The sequence below is a fragment of the Atta cephalotes genome, assembly GCF_000143395.1.
Source record: "Atta cephalotes unplaced genomic scaffold scaffold00040, whole genome shotgun sequence".
In the NCBI taxonomy this organism is placed as follows: Eukaryota; Metazoa; Arthropoda; class Insecta; order Hymenoptera; family Formicidae; genus Atta; species Atta cephalotes.
The window spans coordinates 2,259,162-2,269,084 of record NW_012130104.1 but is presented as its reverse complement, the minus strand read 5'-3'; the positions used below and the strand labels follow the sequence as shown (position 1 = coordinate 2,269,084).

At 34.3% G+C, this 9,923-nt stretch overlaps 1 pseudogene; it reads right to left on the bottom strand.

The window, feature by feature from the left end:
• Positions 1-1,118: 1,118 nt before the first annotated feature.
• On the bottom strand, positions 1,119-9,057 carry LOC105622151 (annotated as a pseudogene).
• Between the last annotated feature and the right edge of the window lie 866 nt (positions 9,058-9,923).

Here is a 9,923-nt window from a genome sequence, read left to right as displayed (position 1 = left end):
TCTCTAACAATATGGCAATCATTATTATTATTATTATTATTATTATTATTATTATTATTAATTTATAAATTAATTGAAATCTATTCCGCTTTAAAAACAGTTTTATTATAATGTAATATAATATAATATTACAATAATAAATAGTATATAACATAATACATTACATTATATTTATATTTAGAATAATGATTTGATAACATAAATGACATTATTTACATTACAAATATTTGATAATTATGTAAAAAAACTGTGAAAATATATTAGCGTCAGATTGAAACAAAATGTAGAATTATTCATAGAACCATTCAAAGCACAACTAATCTAAATATTTTTATTTAATATTAACAAATAAAAGCATATCAATTATTACTTCAAATTAAAAAAATATTTTCTTTCTAGCATATTTCTCTCTCATTTACTTTCAAATGTAATCACTAGAACTAAATTCTTCTTTCTATTTTTAATAATACAATTATCACACTTTCTTATTACGCATTTATTAACAATTCACATTTTAATAATTTGTATATATAATGAGTAATTGATGAACATATGCACCTCATAAAATTTAGTTTATCTTGATCCATCTTTCTTATTTTTTTTCTAGATACATTTTTTTCGTTCAGAAACTTGTGTAAATTTCCGGCAATTGTCACATTTCCGTTATAGTTGAGATTCGATTTATGATGCATTTGTTGAAAATGATGTGAATTTTTTGATATAAACTTTTTAGACAATAATGTGAGGATACTGGAGAAGATTTTACCTTTTCCACAAATATAACGAATTGTTATCGTCTTCGTTATTAAAATAGTTAGAACTATTCAATTTTATCAAAATCAGATTATTTTTTGATTTAATATTTTTTTTTACTATCTTATATTTGAGCAGAAATGTCGATATCTGAGCAATGACTTTTTTATTGTTCAATCGTTTTTCTTTTTTGTTTTTGCACGATTTAATTGTAATTTTATCGAGTTACTCATGCCTTGTATTTGCGGTTGCTTGAAATTTAACTTTCGTCGAGTGTTATGGAAATGTTCAGGAGCGTTGATAACAATATGAATTTCATTGTTGTAAACATTAGATTGTTTATCAATAATTTGAGGTATTTTTCTTCAGATGGCGATGGTTTCCCACATGTTATCAATGACAGCATTCAGCGATTCTTTATTCTAGAAAGTAGTTACTTTTGAATCTAAATGATCATCCGGTTTGAGAGATTGAGATTTGTTCCTAAAATTCTTCAAATATTTTTACATGTAGTTTTTTTCTTACAATGTCGGAGTTCAGATCGACGCTTTCTTCTTCTGAATCAACCTCACCGCCGGTATCAATGACGTTATTTGCTGCTTCATATCATCAGGCATTTCAGAAACGTTAATGAGATGCTCAAACAATGCTTTCAAGTACGAGTCTCTCGTCACATAGGCCATGTGATCGAAACTTATAGCATGCACCAGATTATTTATGTTCGAAAAAAATCGCTACCTTCCACACCACCACCGCGTCAGTCTCATTTATCTTCGTATAATCAATAGCCCGCCATACAAGTCCATGTCCACATCAGAATCGTGCGTCTTCAATTCGATCGGCTGTGCACCGGGACCAGTGGTGATTATTTTATCTCTGAAGTACTCGAGAGCCTCCTGTTGCACGGGATCCTGCTGCACACTTTCCAGTTCCTGGCCCAAGTCCATAATAGCCCGCAAGAGTCTTTTGTCACGTGCTCGAATGGATCTTTTGATAACTTCAATGCAGTAAATCAGAAATCGAGAAGAACTTGATGATATCATGAATGATGATTCTTTCTTTTTTTATCTTCGTGAAAAAGAGTGATTGTACATTACATATTGATATCGTTCTCGATGTTGCAGGCTCAATCTTAATCTCATTATGCAGAGTACAATTTAGATAATCTGATTCTGCGCGATACTCGAGCGAAAAATCGTCTGATCGATTAATCGTGTTAGTCAACATCAGGTCATTGATTGCAAATAATGCCTGTCTTTATAAGTAAGATTGTAGCATAATTATTTCTGAAGAGGCGCTGGAATCCCCACGACACGAAATATTTTCACCTTGCTCGAATAATATCTATAATCGCGCATCTGTTTTAGCGTATATTTCTTCAATGTAAATATCATTCACGAGATATTTCTTAAAGCTCTCGATGCTCTCTTTTATCGTGTCGTCGATATTTTCTTTTTTTATCTATTTCAGCATCCGCAGGAGCAACTATTTCGGCGTGTCTTCTGATAGCAATACTTTGTCCACTGACATTTGCACATCTTGACATTGCATAAGAAACCTGAGATCACATTTATCCATCATATTTATGAGCACTTGGAATTTCACCAATGACTCGATTTATCTCGTAAGATGACAGTACTTCATTGTATATTTCAGGTAATTCGTTATCGCCATGTTCTAAATAGAGTCATAAAGTAGTCATGTAAAAATATCTCCATGTCGTTAATCAATAATTTGCTTTTGATTAACTCCGATCTACTAATAAATTCTCTCATTTCCACGCGCAACATAGAAAATACAGATTCATAAGGAAAAGTGCGATAAACATCTTCGACGAGCGCGGCTACATTTCCCGCGTGATCCAGTCTATACAGTCTTAGGCACCAGCTGCTGAAATTGTGGTGTGCTACTTAATCCTCGAGACAGATAAAGAAAGATTTGTTTCTTTTCAAATTACGCTGCAAGCTTTAAAACACGATTTTCAGGGGTCCGTCTATCTTCACATCACGCAGAAATAGTTCCGAGAAGTGCATCAATCTCGACCATTCGCTATAACTGATAATTGATGATGACTGGTCCAATTGAAAGCGGAAATTCGGCGGCAATATCTGGATCAGATTTTCGGACTTTAACACAAAATCTTGATAGTGTGAGCACGATATAGTGGCCATGAGTTATATAGTGTCGTTATGCGTTCCTGTGTGTGTGTGTGTGTATATATACTTTTTCCGGTAAGGATTTTGTGTTATCCAGAGAATCGAGAGCAGCAATTGTCTTGTCGTTTTGCAATTCCTTGATGTTTCGCGATTAACAGATCGAAAATCGCTGTTTGAAAGTGTGTGACGTTTGATTCAGGATCTCAAGGAAGAAGCGATGATGTCCGTCTTCGACAAGACTCGCAGCAAGGATTTTATCGAGGTGAAATGAGTACAAGAAATCGCTCGTACCAAAACTTTCACATAATTCCGGATAACGTCAACATCGAGCAATTTCTGTATCAAGGTCTTGACATTAGTCAATGCTTGCTTTATAATATTGTGGGATTGGCCATCTTACAGTAGTGCAGGATCTTCACGATCTTCATTTTTCACGACTCTATGCTGCTGAGATTGAAATAAATCGGCAAATAAGGTATCAAAGTTGCTAGCTAATTTTTTACAAGCAATTCCACATAGAAAGTTCAACGGCAATATCGACAATAATAACCTCTCGATTTCTGTCGTTCACCGTAAGTATCCGGCATCTTGCTGACGATTCTTTTAGCGAAATTGATTGAACTTAGCGAAGATTGAAACACGTTGCTTTTCGATAATTCGTTCAAGACTGCTAACATTCTCAGTTTCTTCGTTTTGTATTCAATAAGGAAATTCAAAGGTAAAGCCAAGATAACTTTTCTAGTCATCATTTGAAATTTAAATTGCCCAATTTGCCCCTCGTACTGCTTGAATGGAATTTCTCTTATGATAAATCTTATATCGTTGCTATCAATTGCCGATTCATATACTATTTTGGAACTAAATTTCATCAATTCGTTTATGAATATGTCAAAGGTTGTTTTCAGCTTATCGTTCTCCACAGAATCAAGAGTGATTCTCAGCAATAATAAAATCATGTAACTCTAGGAATAGACGCTTGCTTTTATTGAAATTTCTGAGTAATAACTCGATCAACGTGGAAGATTTCAAATATTTTTTAATGAGCTCAATAAGGTATTCCTTCGATAGGAAGTATGTTTAAAAGTGGCACAAAATCCTCCATGATGTCTGGAATATCCGGATAAGTCTCCATTTCTTGGAGAAATCCCTCCAATTCTGAATGAACATCTGTAGTTGATTTTAAAAGCTGCCGTAGCAAATATAGCATTTTTATCTTATATGTCAGCTGATTGTTGAAAGTAAACGATTTCGGCAATAAACTCATTAATTTTTCAGGCTTCATAAATTTACGTATTTTCGATAGAGACATATTTAACATGCTGACAAATTCGAGATTCTCGTTGGACAGCTGCTTGGAAACTAGAGCTCAGCGAAATGATTGTCTCATCGGGGAAGTGCGTTCGCGCAAAGATTGTCTCACGAACCTCATAGTCTTGTAAAGAATTATCTTTCGTCTCAAGCTAGGTAATTGCAGTAGATTATCCAACACAGCGGTGAGGACATCGATCGACGAACTAATATACTTGAAATCTGACGGTAGATACTTGATCATATTATCATGATTGATGAATATTTTAAGAGGCGCTAAATCGTATTTGAATTTAAAACTCGCCAAAATATGCTGCATGCTCTTGACAGCTTGCTCAGTAATGAAGTTGTAACGTTTTCAAGATAGTGCCGTAATTTCATCGATTTATAAACATTCTCGTTTTCAATTTCATTCTCTATTAACATCAGCAGATGATGTAATTTTTTCGCCGAAATAGAAAATATAATTCCAATCCGTATCTTTGTGCTTGATGTATTTGAAAATTTCTCCAGTCTTCTTGATTGAAAATATCTTGATGGTAAAGTCTTTCTTGTGATATTAAAATTAACATTTTTTGCTAATCTTCCTTAGTCAAATCTCCCTTCGAAAGGAATTTGCTAGAACCTAGCTAGAATTTAGTTCGAGAGCACGTTTGATGATGAGCACGATTGCAGATGCATGTCATAGTCTATGAACGCTGGTCCTTCACGCAATAAATATTCAATGATATTTTTAAGTATTTCGATATTATCGTTGGATATGTCGAAGAATTCCTCTGTATTCAAATAACTTAGTATTTCAGGATTTAAGATGAAATTGAAATAATCTACATTGATTTGCTCAACGTGTCCAAATTCTAATAGCAACGGTCTAAGTTGAAAACCGGTGACGATTGGGTAGCTCAAATGTTCGATATCTGACAGCAGCTTGTTTAATTCATTCATCACAGCATAATCACTGCTGACTTCCGGCCTATCTCTCATCTTGGACAATAAAGTCCAAAAAAATTAATGGACTTTTTGATTGGATTGAAATGGACGATCTCATTATCATTCGTTAAATGAGACAGCGTATTGACGTTAAACAAATGATTGATATGTTGAATTGTCTGATGCTGTGTGGAATGCTGTTCACTATATCTTCGAGATTCCAAATCAATGTACCCATGGCTTCTCCTTTTTTAGGTTAAATATTTTTTAACGTTGAGAGTGCATCAAATTATGTATTATTATCCATTTGTTCTTTCTTGTTTCTGAAGAACGTGCAGTAAAATGCGATACCGCTTTCTGGAATCAGTAACTGTAAGGATGGTGCAAACTTTTCGTTGATATCTTTTCTACGCAAGTATAATCTGATGGGAGCGAGCTCACTGGTAGAAGTAATTTCCATATCATCAAGTACAGTTAATAGATTTATGTTCACCCCAAAGAATACATCGAATACGTCTAACAGTGCTCAACAGTTTAAAAACTTTGACATTTTTTTTTATCACAAGATGCAATAACAAACGATGTAATAATCTTAGTAGCGATATTTTAGCCGATTTACTAGAAGGAATGATAACTTTGATTTATTATTTAATCCAATAGGAGTTAGAAGTTTTTCTAACGGGATCCTTCATAAACGGCAGCCTTCTGGCAACAATAGCACTTCTTAGTAGTTCGATATTTATTCTTCATTTTTTCAAGCTTGCCTCGACTTTAGAAATGGAAGACATTAAAGGAAGTCTATTGGCGACATCAACCCGTTATTTCGTGTAATGTAGAGTCACTTGCAAGAGTTCTTCCTTTTCTAATGAATCGAAGTTTTTGATATTTTCCGGTAGAATGCTGTAAGCCTAATCTGGTGTCAACAGTTTTCTCAATGATTCGGTAAAAGAATCCATAGGCAAAACTGATAGAGTTACCAATCCGTTCTTTACTGGCATGTGACGCTTCATCTAAATTTTCTTTATATATAATTTCTTTAAGAATCGATGCGGCCTTCGTCCAATTCTCTGTCTCATTTTTGTCGATGATCTGCTGGAAATAAACTTGCAACCAAGCTTGTCTTCGGGCGAAATTGTTAGGTTTCTTCAATTTGCTTATTTCTAACAAAAGTGGCTGATAAATAATATTACTTGGAGCTTGCAATAATTGGATCAAGTAAGCGAAAATTGGCGTTTGACAATCGTCTTTATTCGTATCATTCAAGGAATTCAATGCCGCCCTGACACGTCTCTGAAGCAATTTTTCCACGCGTATTATACAAGACTCTGTTAAACTTTTCAGAAGTATATCAAAGTGTCACGCGCGGTAACTGTTTCTAAAGCTGTAAATTCAATTTTGGCACGAGCTTCATCAGATTCGCTTTTCTCAACAACAGGCTCACAGGCTTCATGTATGTATGTATTGCTCGGCAGATACTTCATTGTTTCTAATGTCTGTTTTTTCAGGATCTTAGTGTTGATCAGATTTTTTTCCTCCAACATATTTTCCGCCTGTTTCACAAGGTCGGCAAGATTCGCGTTCGATGAAATATAATAAATGGGATAAGTCAAAGCTCTGACGAGAACGTTTTCCGGCGTTCCACTGATGGAGATATTCCAGTCACCGACATTCGTATATGCATACGAGTCAAGAATTTTATCCTGCAGTTTTGTTATGAGACAACAATTGTTGAACCAAATACACAAAATCTGAGCGATCGAAAGTTTTAATCGACAATGGTGGTCTGTTGATATTATCAATAGCAAATTTCAACGCTTCGGGAAGCTTCGGCTCTGTATTTTTCAAGCCTACAGTTTGTAATATAAGCAGAAGTTTTTCCATTTTCGGCATGTGCACATTAGCCAGACTAAAAGTCCATGACAAATATGTAAATAATTTTTGTTTGTTCTTGAAGAGTATTTTTAGCAACAGATACCGTGGATCGCTATCGATATATGGTAGATTTTTTTAATAACAATTGCAAATCCTTTGAGATATATGAATTGATCAGCAGTGGTTTTTCAAGATAATTGTGAGCGTTCTGGAGAGCCGTAGATAAAGGTTCGTCGAATTTTACTGAAGAAAGTGTCAGCATTCTTTTCAGCATAGTAATAAGCTCTTCGGTACTTCATATTCAAACTTGTTGAACTCGAAGCCAAGAATATTGAGAATGTTTTTGAACAGAAAATTCATCATAGGAGCGAATTTTTCGCCTTTGAAGATATTCGGTATGAGCCTCAACAAAAGAAAAGAAATTGACCTCAACATCCATTGAATTATTCTTGAAAAATGTTGCCAGAATTATAGAGCAGTCCTTGTTTAAACCGTTGACGCGTTCTTTGTAAATTATCTTTGTAAATTATCGATAATGTTCGTTTGAGTCTTGTTTAGCGGGACATTTTTTTAATGGATCAGCGAGATCAAGATTAATTCCCAGGGATCACCACTCGCTTGTTTATCCTCGAAGGCGTAGGTTCATAGTAGATCCTCGGATAAATAGGGACATAACATTTTCATTGCGTCGCTAATGTTCTGCTACAGATACGGTGTATCAAAGGAATCTAAATAATCGTTAACCTCATAAAAGCTAATTGGCATTGTATAGTGATAATTGGCGTTCGCCAATTTTTGCGAGACGAAAGATATCAACAAGGACAAAGGTTTCCTTAAATGCCACAGATGTGATTTTCTACGGAGACAACACTTGTAAAAGAGCCTCTTCACCTGTTTCAGAAACCAATATCGAGATCTTGAAAATGCGAATCGTCAAGATCGTCAAAAAGATATTTAACAACGACATTATCGGGGTAATAATCATCATCATCAATAAGAGCTTCTTTAAGTTATCTTTGCTCTTGAGAATGGGCAGATAAGGCTCTATATCGAAATTCTGAAGTAATAATGAAGTTATCTCCCTAATTATCTCGGATGGCAGCTCGTCTGCCTCCAGTCTTTCAAGCATAGTTTTCAAAAAATTCGTCGAATTATTCTCTAGATTCGATCCCATATATTGCAGTAGAGCATCCTCCGAGCTCGATCACTCCTTCAATCGTTGCGTGATAAATTTGATGGCGTTGTGGATTTCTGGATCCGTCAGATCAAACATCGGATAATTTAATAATATCGCTGATACTGTACGCAGATTAAAAATCTGATCGCCATTGCGAATTGCTTGTAACAGAAAGTCAATTTCGTCAAAGATGGAAGCACCACGCCGGCTCTTCGCTTATAGCGCGAAACCAATTCGATCACTTTCTGGTCTATATTGAGCAACATATCGGTGAGCGGCACCTGCTCCAAGGCGGTGGACATCGGAAAAGGTGTTTATGCAGAGCGACGCGTATTCGGAAATGAAGCGATTATCAACCCTCTCCAACATTTGTAAGAGCTTGTATAATTGTTGCCTCAGTGGCTTATTTTTCAGTGCCGACAGAACTTGAAGTAATTCGTAGACCGCGACTCAATTTTGTACGGTGTTGTGAATCAGCTCGAAGGGTATTCTCACGTAGTCGTTGAGACAAAGCAAGAGTGTGCGACCTAACGTTGTCCAGATTGTCACGCAAAACTGCAGCAGCCTCGCGATAAAATGTCGGCGTGAGAGCCGGATGTTCCGCAACGCTTTAAAGTCTGACTAGGTACTATAGGTCTTCGCGCGTTACAATACCGATTATTATAATGCTTCTTTCCGAGCGAATTCTATCAAGTGGAAATGCAGATATAAAGAAAAGCCAAAGTTTTTTATTTTTCTTTTTTTACCTTTTCTTCTTGCTATAATATAGTGTGAGTATGTAATATTCGACATATTATTTATGCTTACCGATACTTGTCGTTCAGCAATAGATTCTTGACAGATAGATATTGACACTATCATGATCAATATTACAGCCCAGTTTATTCGAAACAGAATTTGGAAATTTACAGCGTTAAATTCGATGTTTAAAGATGCCACTATTCTTCTTTTATCTTCTGTATGCAGCCTCAGGATAATTGAAAGCTGTATATTTTCTATTAGCCATCTAGAGAAATATTTTAAGTTATATTTTAATTGTAGATTTTAATCTGAATATTTATTTGTGAAAATTTGATCAGCAAGAAGTATACTTTTTCTATATACAATGTACAAAAATTTAAATATTTTTCAAAATTTTATGTGCCACACTGTTATAGTTTCCTTATCACTGATTGTGCATAAAAATCTATCTACATTTTCAGTGTGATATTATTCTCTTGAATTTTTATGTCTGCACTTTATCACAACACAATGCGCTTGCTATGACAGCATAAAATTACAATACTCGTTGATAAGAAATTAATATGCACACCAACTAAGACATTATTTCTATAAAGTGAAAGATTTATCGTTTAGCATATAGTCTGTTTATTGTTTAACTGCAATACATATTTAAAATTTGTCATTTTAAAGTAATTAAAACTGATAATAAATTTTCACAAACGTATGTGCAAATATAAATTTAAAGAATAAACTAGTAAATAAAAAAAGGATGACTAAAAAAATAAAATTGTATAAAAGTATAAATATGTAGGAGTATACTGTATTATATGAGTAAATTTATTATTCAAAATATATACTATAAAAATATTACTTTAAATATTTTTTGTTAAATCAATTAGTTCATAAGATGCAGATAATTAATCTGTTTTAAACTAATTACAGCATCATTTTCTGTGACAATTTTAAAGACTTACTCGTACTTATTTGTACAACAAATACAAAAC